We start from the raw sequence: 16,436 nt of genomic DNA, 5'->3' as shown, positions 1-16,436 counted from the left end.
GAGTCAAAGTCAAGACGGAGATCTGACACGGACCTCGCTCAACTCGGTCAAGGCAGAAGACCGTTAGAGCTCGCAGGACACACTTTATACACAAGGTGGGAAACAGAGAGGGAGGGAGAGGGAGAGAGAGAGAGAGAGAGAGAGAGGTCTGTGAGTATCGCACTTTCAGCGAGAAGAAGCGTTGGAGATGACACGATCAATCGACCCGAGCTTATGATCCGCTTCTATCACCGTCCTTGCGTGTATCGACGAAAAAACGATGAAATTTGTACGATCCTCGACTCGTTTGAATATCGCGTATGTGACTTTTGAAATTTCTCTCTTTGTAATAGTGATCACGGTTTTGTTGGTTTGCGGCGGTAAGTGTAGTGGTAAATGGTGATTGATCGATGATTGAATCGCTTGCGTATTTATTATGAGCCGTTAAGCGTGATGAAGTTAGAAGAAAAAAGGTGCGAGAAAGCGAAAAGGATAAAAAAGTTAAGTAAAACAGCTATAAGTAAGAATGGTTAGTAAAATGGTAAAGTAAAAAAGTTAAAAAGGGATAAGGGAAAAGTGAAAAAGCTATAATTAACTAAATTCGTTTTTCATGATTTTTGGGATAAATCGACATGTCGATTGTAATCTCTTAAGTAAACGTAACGGAATAATTAGAGAGCACGAAGAATGATCTGTTTCTTCGAAAGTTTCTCGATGATACCTAAAGAGAACACGTGCTTTGGCTCATTCCGAACTAATCGCCGAATACGAACACAGAACGTAGAATTTTAATTAATCTGACCGACCCAGTTCAAAATAAATTCTGAACAGAGAGATAAAAAAACATTTATTCATTTCCGCTTAATAGCTACACTTCCATTGACTAATTTACAAGGAGGTTGGATAATGTCCTTGACTTTAATCCAGCTATTTTCTTCAAAATTGGATCTGTATCTTTTGATTAAAAAAGAAAAAGAGGAATGTAGAAAAATTAGGGAAGAAGAGTTTCATACAAGCAAACGACTTATTTAATGACACAGAAGCATGGGCATTGTGGCTGAACCAATGGTAGAGAAGTATAAGGTCAAGGTGAATCTAACGAGACGATGATTCTTAGGAAGCGGGCCTTAGCAAGCACAAATTAACCTCTTAAATTATCTCTCATACTCATTGTTTAGCTCCATTTATTTAAGATATATTAAACAGATTAGATCTAGAAAAGATTAATTTCAACAAATTTAAGGCGATAATTAAAAATATTTTGGAATATTTGCGATAATGTACATTTGTTTGTCGGAAGCAAGAGTGAGATCGTGGCACAAAAATTCGAGGACAGTAGCACTTAACTGAAATATAATCCAAAGTGTTACACAATCCAACAGTACCAGTTGAGGGTTAAAATCATCAACTAGAAAGAAGGCCAGAATATTCGCGTCAGAGAGAACGAAAGCTCTTGCCAGTATCAATTCTGCAGTTCCATCTAATTCGATTGATTAAAACTCATCGAATCGCTCCAACTTAATCGATCTTAATCCCCAGAAATTCTTGATCCATCGTAATTGAAACGTACCTTTAAGGGAAAATCGATCGCACAATCTACGATCACGAACAGTTCGAACACGATGAATTTTTCATGTAACGGAACGACGAAGAACATTTTCTCTGTTCGCCACGGAGCGTTTAATCCATTAGCGACCAATGACACTTGTTCTTCGCGCAGATAGAAGCGGGAGGTAGAAGGCGCGTTTCGTCCGCAATAAAAATGGGGTCAAATCCCTCTTGTGGGCCAAGGTGTCGCACATGTTAGGTGATCTCCGCTTTCAGTAACAATCGCACAGCGCGTCCGCGAGAATTATTAATCGTATCTGCTATTATTTGTCGCTTAGAACCTCCGCGCGAGATACCAATCTCGGGTATTTGTGGTACTGCCTCTTTCACACCGACCGGTATCCTTCCACGTGATTCATTCGCACATTGTATCGGAATTTCTTGAAACGTATGATAGCGTAAGTTCTTTTTTTTCTTTTGCTTAAGATCTAAAATTAATTTTAGATTTCTACTGGAAATAAATTATGGGGTTGATATGGTAAACGACGTAAGTGCCAGAAACAGAGATTTCCGATATATATAGAGAAACGCGAAAATTTACAAAAAAGTGCCATGAACGTCTAGCGTTTATTATCTTCGCGGATTTAGAGGTAAGATAAATAGCAGGAGTAGACTGGTTTCAACCACAGTTTACTTGATATTTACGATCTTAGCCTCTGTCTGGCGATAATCGTAAAAGCTACAATAAATTACTCTAGCGCTGGTAACTTTTATCATCGTATTCTACATGGAATTCACATCTTGTTTCATTTTCATGCTCCACTGCGTCGAATAAGAAGCTATATACGCTTTTCACGACTAATCGGCATGGTACCCTTAATATTATTGTAATACGCTCGATCTTTTTTGTACATCTCTCTTATTCTCTTCAACGTTTCGTCTACTCTACTGTTTGTAACAAAGGATGTTGATCCGTTTATATGAAACAAATATCATTATTACATAAACTATCTCTATAGAAAAAATTGCTTTTATATTTCTTTAGCGCTTACGTCGTTTACCATAATTTTTTTAATTTCAAGTATCGGGTTGGTTCGTTTATACTTATTCTTACGATCGACTTAATTAAACGCAGAATATACAGCCAGCGAACTTCTTCTCTTTCTTCTGTCCCTCTATCTTTTATTTCCTACCTTTTTTTTCGATTAACGGTGTATATTCGTTCGACCCTCGCGTATATCCGATTCGCGGGATCGCTCTCGACAACATTGCGTTGGAATATCTGTTTGAGGGTTGCACCCCTCAGACAAGCTCTGATATATACATTCAGCAAAGAGATTTTAGCGTGGAGAGGAGGAAATCATCGGATACCGACTGCGTTATCATCCAAACGAGCGTATTTGATCGATGCTTATACGACAGACGCTTCGATGCTCCGAGGGAAGAAAAGCGGCAAATCAGAGGGATGGAAGAGAACTTTGGATATGAAAATCGAAAAGTATCTCCCTTCTTCTCTTTGAATATTTAATTGTAATTTAAGATAAAGTTTCTTCGTCTCTTGCGTTAAAAAATTGTCCAGAAATGACGAGGACTTTTTCCCTATTTTCATTTCCACCTCGAAACGCGACTTGCCCTTATTCGCGTTAATAAAATAGCTTAACAAGGTCCGCCACTCGGCCTAATTTCCACCGAAGGTATTTTCTGTTCATGGACGTTTCCATCAACGGCGTGTCTGCCAAGTAAAATTTCCCTCGATCCACCGACGCGTCTCGTGGCAAATTAACGAACATCGATAATTAAAGCACGCAAGAGAAAAGAATATTTGTGGCCTGGTTAAGGTGTCGTGACCAATCCTTCTACCCTGTTGAAAGTTTAAAGGAGCAATTTTCCCCGAGATTTTTCTCGATCGCGTCACTAATGACCTTCACCTCCGCGTCTTTCGTCGGTTGCCCATTGATCGTACGAAGAACAGCCAAGATCTTGACCCTCGATCAAAGTCAATGTTTTATTCACCCTTTAATCGTTTGTACTATATCTCAATTACCGATTAAGGTAATTTCAAGTATCTTATTTTTTAATGATTTTATTCCTTTCATATTTTTCTGTAACTTACTGTTCATCTCGCGTTATTTTCCATTATTCGCGATCTTCTTAGTTTCTTACGGTTTTAAAACAATCTCACGATGAAACCTTCACTTTTCTCATTAGAAAGAAATATCAATCGCGTCGAGTTCCTATCGCTTTCGTCCTTCTCTACGGCTAATTTATCAGCAAAGTAAATTAAATCATATTTCTCACAGTCTAATAAAATCCTAATAAAATTGTATTTCTAGCCGCTATTAATCACTAAGGATCGGAAAATTTTTTGCATCTTGTATACATCGGAAAGCAAAAATTACTGTAATTATTATCCAACGATACAGACTGATGCACGGTTTATTAAACTTATGTAATATTACGTAAAATCATCTTTTTACGTAACACTAACATACAGATGCACGACGTACGGATCCAGATTGAATCGATTAACGTATCCTTCTCCGCGATACAAATATTTATTTGCTATATCCAGCTGAAATCGATTTACCAAGTTTGGCCACCTTCCCAATTTCCGACAATTCACGATAAAGCGTATCAACGTTTCAAGTCGATCTTTCTGCAGTCTCCGCCGCTATCAAATATATTTCCACGTCAATAAGTATCCTCGCCGCGTCTTCACCCAGTCAATTCGACCTTCGACAGATCGATCGACGTTCCTCCTACGCTTACGTTTTAACGTTTATTCAAAATGAAATTCGTTTAACTGTATCCTTCGCGATTTTGCCCAGTAAATATGTATGTAAATATGTAATATTGCCTAGTGTATATAGTATACGTTCACAGGTGATGTTTAATGGATGTGGCCCTAGGACATAATTCCGATTGAGAAATACGAACCGTGAACCGCGGGTCAAACGTTATCGCTCGCGCGAACGAACAGTTCGGAACCGCTCCTAGGAATCCTTGGAACGGCTGATTAATTAACGGTGCTCGGGTCGGCTCGCGGTGTCAATTATCCGGACTCGTGCGTGCCAATGGCTCGGATTCGTGCAGATGGACTTACAGGATCGAGGCCGCTGTTCTAAGATTTTTTTGTCTACCACGTTGCTCGTAATCGAAGGAAAGATCGAGCTAGAGAAAACTATCTGTGCCAAATATAACCCCGATTCTTCGTTCGAATCTTAACTTAGAACGCAGCTAACAACTGATGATATATGCATGTAAAACCTGACCTTTTATATTTCTGGAAATATTTCTCTATAGAATCTATTTATTGCGGTGAATATCGACGACAATCGAGAACGTTTTTCCTCTTGTTACTAACCTAATCTTGGATAACTGTACGAGTTTTCGAGAAATGATGGATATACGTGCGAACAAAACAAAACAGCTGCGTATCGTTATTTTTAACAATAACCTGGCACTTGCTTAAATTATTCCAGCGCTACTTCACCGTCACTCTGTGTGAAATAACGAACACGACGCAGAGGCGTGCTTCGTGAAACTTTGCACTTTTAAAAGAGACCCGGTCGGAGCAGCGATCCCATCGTGGAATGCAAATCTCGCGAAATGGAACCCGTGCTATGGCGGAATTAATAAGCAACGGAGGGCAGGCGGGCAAAAGGAAACTAAGTTTTACGATTATTCTTCGTCGCTGTGAGAATCGCGAGCGTAACGAGCTTCCATCGACTACCTTTATAAAACGGTGATATAGTCTTGCCTCGCCACGGTACTGTTACACCGAATACTTTGCATTTTTTCTCCGACTTTACGCCGTTTTAATGAGCGAACGTTACGCTTAATCAAACTTCTGATCGTGTTTCTGATACGTGATTTCATCCAGCGAATATTTTTTCGGTTTCGATTCGCCTGATTTTTTATACTAATTTATTAAGACGTTAAGTTGGAATATTAAATCGTAGTCTTGTTGCAATTACGAAATTTGTCGAATTTGCCTATCTTTTATAAAATGAATCGTCGATCATCAATTTTAATTAATCAGCAGAAAAATATATTAGTTATCCGGCGAGAATCTTACATATCGAATACGCGTGAACAAATTGCTTAATGATGAGTTCAAGCAACGTCTGGCTTCCAAATTCAATTCATAAGGTCTGTTTCATAACACGACACGTCTTTGTATTCGTCGTTATTCAACCTTTCCACATGTTTGAATTGTAATCGTTTTGACACAATACCCTAATATACGTAGCTTCAAGAAAATACGAAAGAAGATAAGAAATTCGACGATCTTTGTAATCTTGACATCTTTGAATCGTTATCGTACTAAAAAACCAAAGAAAGGCGTACAAATTCATAATGTAAATGCGACTATTTTTGTAAACAGTCAAAGCGGTGACTACACATTTTCCAACTGTTATCGTATTGAAATATCCGAACACGTGTAAAAATTCACAGCGTGAAAACGACGTGAACGCGAAGATCGACGAGAGAGGATTTTCGGAAAATGTCAGGATATTCTAATTGTGCGTGGACTAAGGCGATGTCTTTCTCGATTCTCACTTGCTTTTTCTCACGGCGTCAGTCACAGGTCCGTGGGGCGTTAATTGCTTTTACTGGTGCTTTCACTAGGTTCTCTTCGATTTTGCCAATGGAACTCGATGATGCGCGTCTCTATATGCCGACAGGAAAATTTCCTGGAAACTTTGAAGACTACGAAGGCCAAAGTTTTCGCGGAACATCCGGACACTTGCGACGGGAATCGATACGGTAGCCTTGAACGCGAATTTGGAAATCGGCCATTATGATTGGAGAGTCATTGCCAGTGTCTTTGATTTGTCCTTAACCCCGTTCCACGAACGACAGAAATTCTACGCTAAATTCGGATAAGATTCCGATTAAACCGGGGAATAGTCGATTTTGGCAATACGGTGTTTTCTTTGTAACTGATCGTCGCTCACGTTCCTCATAATTGATAGGTCGTCATCCCCACTAAAGGGAGAAGATCCCCCAAGGGGCAACGGTATTCCCTTTGAAACAGAGCAAAGTTTGATGGCTGAAGTTGATCCGAATTAAAACGCGCAGGGAGAAATACTGATTATCCACGAGACAATGAGGAAACTTTTTTTTATTCTTGATTCTTCTCAAATTAAACTTTTACCAACTTATTTGTAAGATTTTTCTGATTAAAACGAGATCAGACACGATATAATTTAAATCGTACTTACATTTTAAATCACATTCCAGTCGACAGAAAATAAGTTAATGTCACTAAATAAGCAACTATGCTGCGAAATATATCGTGTTTGGTCTTGTCTTAGTCAGAAAAACCTAACAATCGTATATTGGTAAAAGCTTTATTCGATAAAGATGGAAAATTAAAAGATTCCGATGCTGCGTTAACATCGCCTAGGCGATATGTTCTTTTCATCAAGCCGACTTTCCGAGTCTTTCTCCCTTCCACTCGCGATATCCTTTTCTATGTTCGACAAAATGCCGAGTTGTATCTATTACATAGAATCGAGGCCTGTACGCGATAACGTGATTACCAAGGAGTCACGATTTTCCATCAATCACGGAAAAAATACTGTGTTATTTTGATTTCAAGAAAACTGAAGAAATTTAATCTGCGTTAATTCGAGGCATTTAAACGCCTTTGAAATTTATTTGGCTGGTTTAAGGCTAAGTTCGCTCGATAGTAGATTTCTCAATTACTCAATCCAATCTTACCTTTACATTTCCTCGGTTGAATTCCACTTGTCCCGCTCTCTAAACAACTTCCTTAAACAGAGATGATACTTTCCAGTGCACAGGAAAACCTCGAACCTCTAATCAATTTCTTTCAATCTCAAGATCTATCAACAATAATTATCCTTGCAATTGTAAGCAAACAAGGATAACTAAACTCGGAGAGAATTGCATCTGCTCGAGGCCTGCGTCGAATTCTTCAAACCGACGTACGTTCATTACCATATTTTTCCGAATGTCCCACGGATTTTTGTACAGAATACGTGGTTAAACGCACGAACAAACGAACAAAAAAAAAAGAAGAAAAAAGAAATTCGAAACTCAAGAATGACCAAGCAGTCGACACGCGAAGGTTTCTTGGGTAATTTTCGCTGAGGTTCCGTTTTACGGAGCGCAGCCTTCGGTGGCGACGAGCCTTGGGACACTTTCATGTCGAGCCTACGATCGATTCCATTGATTATCGACACTGAGGTTAAGGTTGGCCTGTCGTTTCAACGGGGTGGCACCGTGGAAAAAAAAAAGTTGGTGCTCGCCATCGATTTTCCGCTCGATTCTCGACCTGATCGCGCGATACCACGCGTCCACCGTTTTCAATTTCTCGAATTATCGAGCAAACCCGTTTTCCGACTGACGAAGTGGAAAAATATGAAAGGATTCATTGGCTGCGTTTCCAGCAAACGAAAGAGATGCTTTTTCTTAAGCAAAACTCTCTAGGAAAATTGACGCAGTATATCACGAACAATTCTCTGCGGCTAAACCTGCCACAAGCCAAATCGATCAACTTCACTTTCTATCAATTTTTTAGTCTCATTACACAAGTGGATTATTGTTCAGTTCCGAAAGAAAAGGATTGTGTTCACAATGGGATAATCGAATTTTTTGGATAATTGAATGACTCGCGTTAAAATTATGTTCTACATGAAAAATCATAATTCTTAAGTTATTCGGTGATTAATTTATATTCTATAAGGATCTGTAACGTGTATTTGTACGTTTTGAAAATTGTATAATACGTCTTATCGTATGTGTTTATAAACTTTCTCACATGATTCTGATTGCCTTAGCGTTGTACGACTCGGCACAACTGAAATATCCATAGCGTTGTTATTACAGGAAAATTACGGACTGGAATCGTGATCAAAAATGTAATCGTTTCACGATGAATGATTAAGAAATTAATCATGACCATTGGTTACAACGACTTTCGATACTTTCCTTACTACTTAATCATTGATTATTGTTTATCGAATAATCGATAATTACGATCGTTAATCTAATTTTATATTAATATAATACATAATAATTTTCAATCATTAAGCGGATTACGTTTTTTCCAATTCACGGGAACGTTACAATATACCAGCTTGTATATCACAGTCGAATGAATATGCACAATATTTACCGGACTAACCAACGTTCGGAAAACCGATATTCGGATAATAGAGGTTGCGCTGTAGTAACTTCCAAGGTAAATAAAATAATTCCCAAGGTAAACTGAAGGAAAAGAATCTACGACTCTGAAATTTATTTTAACCACGTTCAATAAAAATCGACGAAGAAAGCGCGCGATATCCCTCGTGAGCGTAGAGATTACTAACGGAGCAGAAAATACGGAAAACTCGGTGACCCGTGCGTAACGCGTTAACTTGCACAATTTCGATGGTAGAAAAAAAATAGAACACCCAGAAGAAACAAGGTCCCAGGTTTTCCACGAAAACAAACGAAATCGGGTAGCGACTTTCTACGATTATTCACGCCACTGAATCATAACCGGCTCGTTAGAACGGAAGGAAAACCGTCTGACCATTAGGAATACGTATTAACCTTTTCGCGGTTCGTATTGCCAGACGTAGTGGTAAACAGAGAATAAAGAAACAGAGATACGAAAGTAGAACATGTAAGTACGTACATACACAATTAAAACACAATGGAGGAATGTATGAATACACATGAATAATAAATAATCTCTCGTTTTAATTACTCAAAGATTATCTCGTATTTAGTTTCACTGTGATAGTAATTTTAATCTGTCGACGAGTTTCGACTGAATTAAGGGATCACTCAAAATAACACGAGCTACGTAATTAATTCATTCGCTGTTTCAACCACTTAAAATTGCAATGCTCAAGTTTATACTATCGTACTATTGTTCTGTTTACGTTAATAGAATACCAGGTTCTTTACAATAATCGATAATTACGCAACATGTAAAAATACACTAAGAAATATATAAAATCTCTAAACTGTCATACTTGCTAGAATCTTTAGAACAAACGTCTCCTTAGCTTTATTTAAACATTTACGTTCATAAAACTATGAATTTGCATGAAGTAGCTACAAAGTAACTATGAGCCTCTCTTTAGCTTTTATTTAATCGATTATGAATCTGCATAAAGATCCGCGATCTAGTAACGATCTACTTCCATAAATTTGTTCTGATTGCAAGTCGTCATTGGAACATCGTGTATCACATAATATATTTATATCCTCTATGAAGCATAAAGGATGGTCCCGATTATGGTGGTCGAGCAGGAAATCACGGAGGTCACACGGGGTTATGTCTCCCGTGGGCTTGGCATAGAATCGAGGAACAGAGTGAGAGTTGGTGTACGCGAAGGATGTCCTCGAACGCTCGTTTTATGCGTCCTAGACGACCTCACCGTCGAAAATAACCATTTCGATGGTCGCGTCTACGTATACCCACGCCTTTTCTCGCCCATTGTGCGCTTTCCCGTTCAGTATCGCCGTGTGCTTGCGCAATCCCGGAAGCGGCGCTGCCTTTCGTTTCTCCCGTGGAACCAATAATCCGAACGTTCTTGGCCAACGTTCTCTGCGAATTTGTTCCCTATGAATCAGTATATTCGCCAGAAGAACATAGCCTGTGATTCGTAAGAAATAAGGAAGGATCTAGACCCGTTAGATTCGAAACTACTAAAACTTTCGAAATGCGTAATAAGTGTACGAGACAAAGAAGTGGAAACTTCAACGAATGCAAAGAATTAATTAACGTTGGCAAATGACAGCGATTTCACGATAAAAATTTATCAGAAAGCATATATTTCTTATGAAATGTCCATTGAAGTTTCTAGGCTGACTCGACCAGAGAGAAACGTGTTTTTAATTCGATTTATAGTTAAGTTAATAGTATACTTTGGATAATCGAGAACTTTTGTATGGGACAATAAGCTGGTACCTGGGAAGGGCTGCAAGAGTTCTGCCGAGTTTGAATAGATTAAGCCGGAAGAGTACGGGTATGGGTCTAGGGAAGGAGAGTATAGGAGTACTGCAAGTGACAAGTTCGCTAACTAAATCGCTCCCCTCTACAGCGTAACTGTAAAGGATTGTATACGAGAACAGCTCGGTTTTAAACACGAAATTCAATTAGAATAAAAATCACCATTAACGTCACACGTTGTCGCCTACAAAAGAGCTTTGCGGGAAAATTCGTTAGGAAATGTTTTTAGCAAGGCTACAGAGAAGAGCGAAATAGAAACGACACACAGGCGATGTTCGCGTAATAAATGCATTAGGATCGTCGATATTAGCGACGATATCTTTATGTAACCGAGGACGAGTGATGTCACTTTCGCATATTCACAATGGCTACGCGATGCCACGGATGCGAATTGCCGGTTGCTGCTTCTTCGTCCTCGTTAATAAAATACTATCGATTACCGTAGACCCCATAAAGAAAGGGTTAAACATTCCCGAAGACTAACTAGGAATTATCTAGCCGCGTCAATTTTCCTCGAAGATGTTTTCGCACTAGGAGACGATACGGAAAAGTGAAAGCAATTTCTTCCTCGAGAAATTAACAAGATCGAGCGACTGTACAGAGTTTAAGCGGCTTTCCTAGCGATTCAAATTGCCATGAATTTACAGATCGACGTCTTACAAAGATGTTTTACAAAGATCTTACGAAACTCGATGTACGATTTCTTATGCTTCTACTAATTCGTTACATTTATTATTATCTGTACAATTTATTTGTTCATTGTAAAATTTGTATTAGGAAGAAAATCGAAGTGGAAGGTAGATAACGACCATGATCGTATAAAAGAGGTACATGCGTGTGGATATTTTTAAGCAGTAGCGTACGTTCGATTTAAGAATCGTATTCGGCGAAGACACCGCCGAAACAACATGCATTGGCGAGGAATTTATAGAATTCCGGTATGAGCTAGCGCGAAGGCCAGGAGAGACTGTTAAAGATCAAACTGAGGTGAGCGTAAACAGGAAAACAGGTTTCGCGGATCACTTTGGCGCGGTCTCGTTTACTAATTATCGCGTTATTACAAATGGCGCGGTGTAGCGAACGATTCGTGTGTATACGAGCTGATTCCAAAGCAAACTACTGGCTGAAGATGCGCTCGATACGCACGCCGAGTCGTGATGTAACTCGAGATAGAACCAACACACAACTTCCTTTTCGTGAGAAACAAATCCACGTTTCAAGCGCCTGTTCTTCACATAAAAGGATTCTCACTGTTAATACTTGGCGATTTTGTTTCTTCTTGTTATCGAAAATGCGTTAGGTATATCTATATTATATCATGATTTTTCATTCATTTCTGTTTCACAAGATTACGATAGATCATTGTGTTAGATTCGAAAAAATATCGAAATCAATGATAACGAACAAAGAAGCACGATAGCAGAGAGAATACAATGGTAGTCGTAGAAGAATGTATTGACGTGCTACTTACTCGTCGACATAGCTCGTTTTGTTCAGGCAGCGAGGCCTGAGCACGGCTCAAATAAAGGACATCTGAAACCAAAAAATGAAAGGAAGATTGGTACAAGGCAAACATAAAGAAACAGAAAATCGTTGACATTGTATGTTCGATTCTTTCGCAATTTCTTCTTAAAAATATTCATTTAGAGGAGATTTTTTGATGCTCTGTACCTTAAAATCGATCTTCCTAATATGTCTCGACAATTTATTCAAATATCGTTTTTTTAGCGTATGAAATACGTTATTATCCTAAATTAACGTATTATATCATTTTGTATGTGAATTGTATTTACAGCGAAATTATTCGACGAAGAAAATGAATTGAAATCAGCAGATCTACGTTTCTCTCGCCACAGTTTGAACACTGTTTGCTCTATTTTATATTATTCGATCGAAAGGAGCGCGGAGGTATCGAGCACGCGATCATTTCCCCGCTAGACAGCCAAGATGGAAAGAAGACCAGCTTTCAGCTAACTACTTTCGATTGTCAATCGTCGTCGGTGGCCACGTTGTCGAGGTGAAAATCGGCGCTAGAAGCTAAAGGCAGAAACTTTCAAATCTCCATTCCACCCGGGCACTCGCCACTTTTCACTGGTCACTTTTCACTCGGCCGCGGCATGATTCACTTTCCTCCGGTGGGCGTTCCGCCGCGAAAAAGCTGTAAGAACCGCGTGGAAAGGGGCGAAACAGATCATGAAAGTCCGCCGTAACTCTGGCCCGCATCAATGTTTTTCCGTTCTGTCTCCTATACGGAGTACGCAGGTATTCACGTTGCAAATAAATACGAGTTGGTCTTTCTTTGCAGTCGAGTAAATCCGGATCATGGCATTAATACCTTTTTATAACGAGTTCTGCTTTTAGCGTTACGACTAGCAAGTAAACGGTTTTCGATTTATTTGTGCCATTCTTAAGCGTGCAATATCTTCCGATAAAATTAATTTTAACTTTTATCGAAATAGAAAGCTAACTTATAAATACGTATATATCTGTTTATTTTCGTTGCGCCACTTTAATTAGTACTATTTATCTCTGTACGTAGTATATTTAGGAACCGTATCGCTGCTTCGTTGTCCTATTCTTTATTTCCATAAAACTTCGCAGACTGAGATTGGAGGGATAATTACATTTTATATTCCAGTTTTACTTTGAAAATCCTCCGGATCAAAATTTCGTGCAATAAATCTCTCACTCTGTATATTCAATTTCAGTTTAAAAATACGTGGGGTCGAAATAGTGGGTCGACTGTCTCATACATACACAGAGAAAGCTTCCTTTATATTTCAATTGTCCATAAATGCATAAACATCCGCGGTCCATTCGTTGCTTCGATTCTTTCTTCACTGCCACGGTGCCATTTTAAACAGACAGTCCAAGGATGAGTCCACACCCAGCCTTACATTCTATACGCCAGACCAAACAATGCATTCCAGTTCCCAGGCTTGGAAAGCCTTCGTGTGTATTCATTTCATTTTTTGATAGCCGTTATCGACCTCATAGAGCACGGTCGAGGGCAAAGGGTGAAGGCAACGAGGGAAAGGAGGCACAGATGGAATGGTAGAGTAGCCACATGAGGGTTCCGAAACAGGATAGAAAGAGAGAGAAAGACCTGAATACTGTGTGTGTGGTACCGGATGAGGAGAAGGTCTAGAAGAGGAGGGAGGGGGGCGTTCGGGGGGACGATTTGGACAGCGACGTCCCTGAGCCACTTGCCACAGTAGGTCAGCTCTCTTCACCTCACTTTGCCTCGTTTTTTTTTTTTCTCCGAGCCATCGTTTCACACACAACTCGAGGAGGATCTTCGGTCGTCGCTCGACCGACGACACCTTTCGTTTCGATTCTTCCTTTCCGCCCCCAAGTTTCACTTGGTTCACCTTTTGCCTCCTCTTTGTCGGTATGTTTTCGTTTTAATTTAAGCAGCTACACTGTCGGCTGTGAGTACCAGGACGCGTATATGTTACGATTATTTCAACACATTCACAGATTCTACTCTAATAGTATTTTGCATTATAAGGCATATAGGATACGAACAAATTTTCGGATTTACGATAAGATAATTAAAAAAAATACAAAGAGTGGAAAGCATTCGATTTATGTTAACGCCACGAAACGTTCAAATACTTGTGACCAGCTGTGTATGTTTACATCTTCGTACATCCGATAAAGAGGCCATCTTTGTGGAAATAAAATGGTACAAAATTTGATTGAAATTTTTCAGCGTTTCCCACGCGAAGACGACTACGAGCTTGTTTTCGTATCGTCGCTTTATATATTTGGAAGCGAATATATTATTATGCAAAGTTTTATGAGCAGTCGATCAACTGCTCTTTTCGTTTTCACTCATATACGATGGATGTGGAATTTCTCAAAAGATAATCTATTTTTCAGAGACTCGTGTGTCGTAACCTGATGATATAAGGCATCGTGAATTTCATGATAAATTCTAAAGAATAGCGTTTATGACATAATGTCCAACTTTTTAATTTATAACGTTCATCGATGAAAGACATCTTAAAAATATCCGCTGATATTTAACGCAAACTCGATACTTTTCACTGCCCTTATTTTTTAGTTATTTTGTATCGTTTCTATCGCACGAGGACCAGAGCATGTTCGAGGAATTTAAAAAATAGAAGGAAGAAGGAGAAAATTGTTTCAATAGCCGATTAAAGTGTATCAGTTCCCGATATCGAAAAATTCTTCGAGATATTGAGTTCCAGTGGAAATATCGGTGATATTTTTCATTGAGAAATTATTATCAGGATCCGTTGGTGGAAAGCAAGCCTATATAGCCTCGTATGCGACAACGCCTGACTATTTGCATGTAATGTTCTTACATACCCTAGGTAGAAACAGCTACGCGTCTTAATCGAGCCAACTACGTAGAAACCGTCAGCACGTGTACAGGGCATTGAATACGGACAAAGGCTGTTGAACGTACTTGCTTGCTTACTTTGACGACTGGTGTGTCGCACGTGGGACGCTAGCCTTCGGGGATAACATCCGTTTACTACGAATATAGAAAATATACTTCCTGCACTCGCGCTTTCGTAATTTATTACAAAACCACATCGTTTTTCATTGGCCGTCAAAGTGTTTCACTTTCGGCCTACCAATTTAATCTATTTATGGGATACAAACTTTTACGATTATGCAACTAAAAATTAACAAAGAGAATATTTCGGTATAATTCGTCTTTGATCTTTGCAGATATGAATACGTATATATATGATACGATCTATTTGTAATATAAATCAAACGACACGTAAAAAGAATACATTTTCCATTTCTTGAAATAGCATTGGCTTTTTCCCGGGAAAGTAATAAGACTAGAGAACAATAACATTTCTGGACACGTTGAAATTATTAAGCGCTACGTTCCTATTACAGGGTAATCGAAATTCTGTCCGTGTAACACATGTTCCAACGGAGCGAGCTGACTGCTCGATTATACCGGCTAATTCGATTACTTCGACGAGCTCGAACACACTCGATCTACTCGAGAACTACATTTTATTAACCTTACACCGCGCTAACAATTGTACCAGATAAAATAAAGAGAGAAAAAGAGAGGGAAGGGGAAACGAAAATATCAAATTTTTCTTATCAAATTGAATTACATTGATTAGCTATCGTAATTGGAATTCTATCTAATAATTGTTAAGTATCGAAAATTTCGAATTATTCAAGCAACTCCAACTGATCGTGTATCTTCAACAAGGAGAAAGAGAAAAATAGAAAGGAAATAACAAGTTAAACGTGCGTCGACGTGTGTCAGTGACGCTTGTTAGTTATGTTAACATCGTCCATAAATCGATCAGAACCGTAGGTGTTACCGAACATACGAGAAAACCAGCCGCCAGGCTATTGGAGCAGAACCACAACGAGATTCCTGCTCTATCCGCGTATTAAAGCGTCGCCGTTCTTGCATGGACGAAACTGCACGGCTCGTGATCGTTTCCAGGTTGTGGAACCGGTACGCTCTACTCCTGAAATTCTTCCACGCGAATCGGCCGGCCCTTTAAATCTCCGTTCCACTTGGAATTTCTGTTCGAGCTCTTACTGGTATCGAACGTACGTGATAAAGAATCGAATTTTGTAAAGTAAAGGATATTCTATATCCGTGTATGTGTGCGTGATTTCATTTCCTATTTCTATTGAATATTTATTCGCCTGTAAATATAGAACTTGGATGCGAATCCGATACGAGTCCCCTGTCTACATGTTCTAAATTTTACGAATCGATATCGTTGTCCTCGACGTCCCTGTAGCCGTCCTCCGTTTCTACAGAAGACAGACTCGAAGTATACGAGAACGAACGATTAACATTCAACAATTTCATCCGAACAGATAAAAGATACTTCCGTGAAAACACAAATATTGTACAATTGCAATCTACGATCGGAACGCTCCTTTTGCCTACGACGGA

General features: G+C 39.2%; 1 protein-coding gene across 10 annotated transcripts in view; it reads right to left on the bottom strand.

The window, feature by feature from the left end:
• The window catches only part of LOC122575844 (origin recognition complex subunit 2), a 112,868-nt gene that overhangs the window by 35,409 nt on the left and 61,023 nt on the right, over positions 1-16,436 (bottom strand). For 8 of the 10 annotated variants that reach the window (XR_006319554.1, XR_006319559.1, XR_006319555.1 and 5 more), the window contains one exon: positions 11,982-12,043. The gene's annotated coding sequence lies outside the window, so the exon portion shown is untranslated. Of the gene's footprint in view, positions 1-9,236; positions 10,121-11,981; positions 12,044-16,436 lie in introns of those variants that run through there. The other 2 variants (XR_006319558.1, XR_006319556.1) reach the window with 2 other exon arrangements.

The sequence above is a fragment of the Bombus pyrosoma genome, linkage group LG15 (genome assembly GCF_014825855.1).
Source record: "Bombus pyrosoma isolate SC7728 linkage group LG15, ASM1482585v1, whole genome shotgun sequence".
Classification (NCBI taxonomy): domain Eukaryota; kingdom Metazoa; phylum Arthropoda; class Insecta; order Hymenoptera; family Apidae; genus Bombus; species Bombus pyrosoma.
Note: the sequence above shows the minus strand (reverse complement) of the source record. Positions and strands in the feature narration are given on the sequence as shown.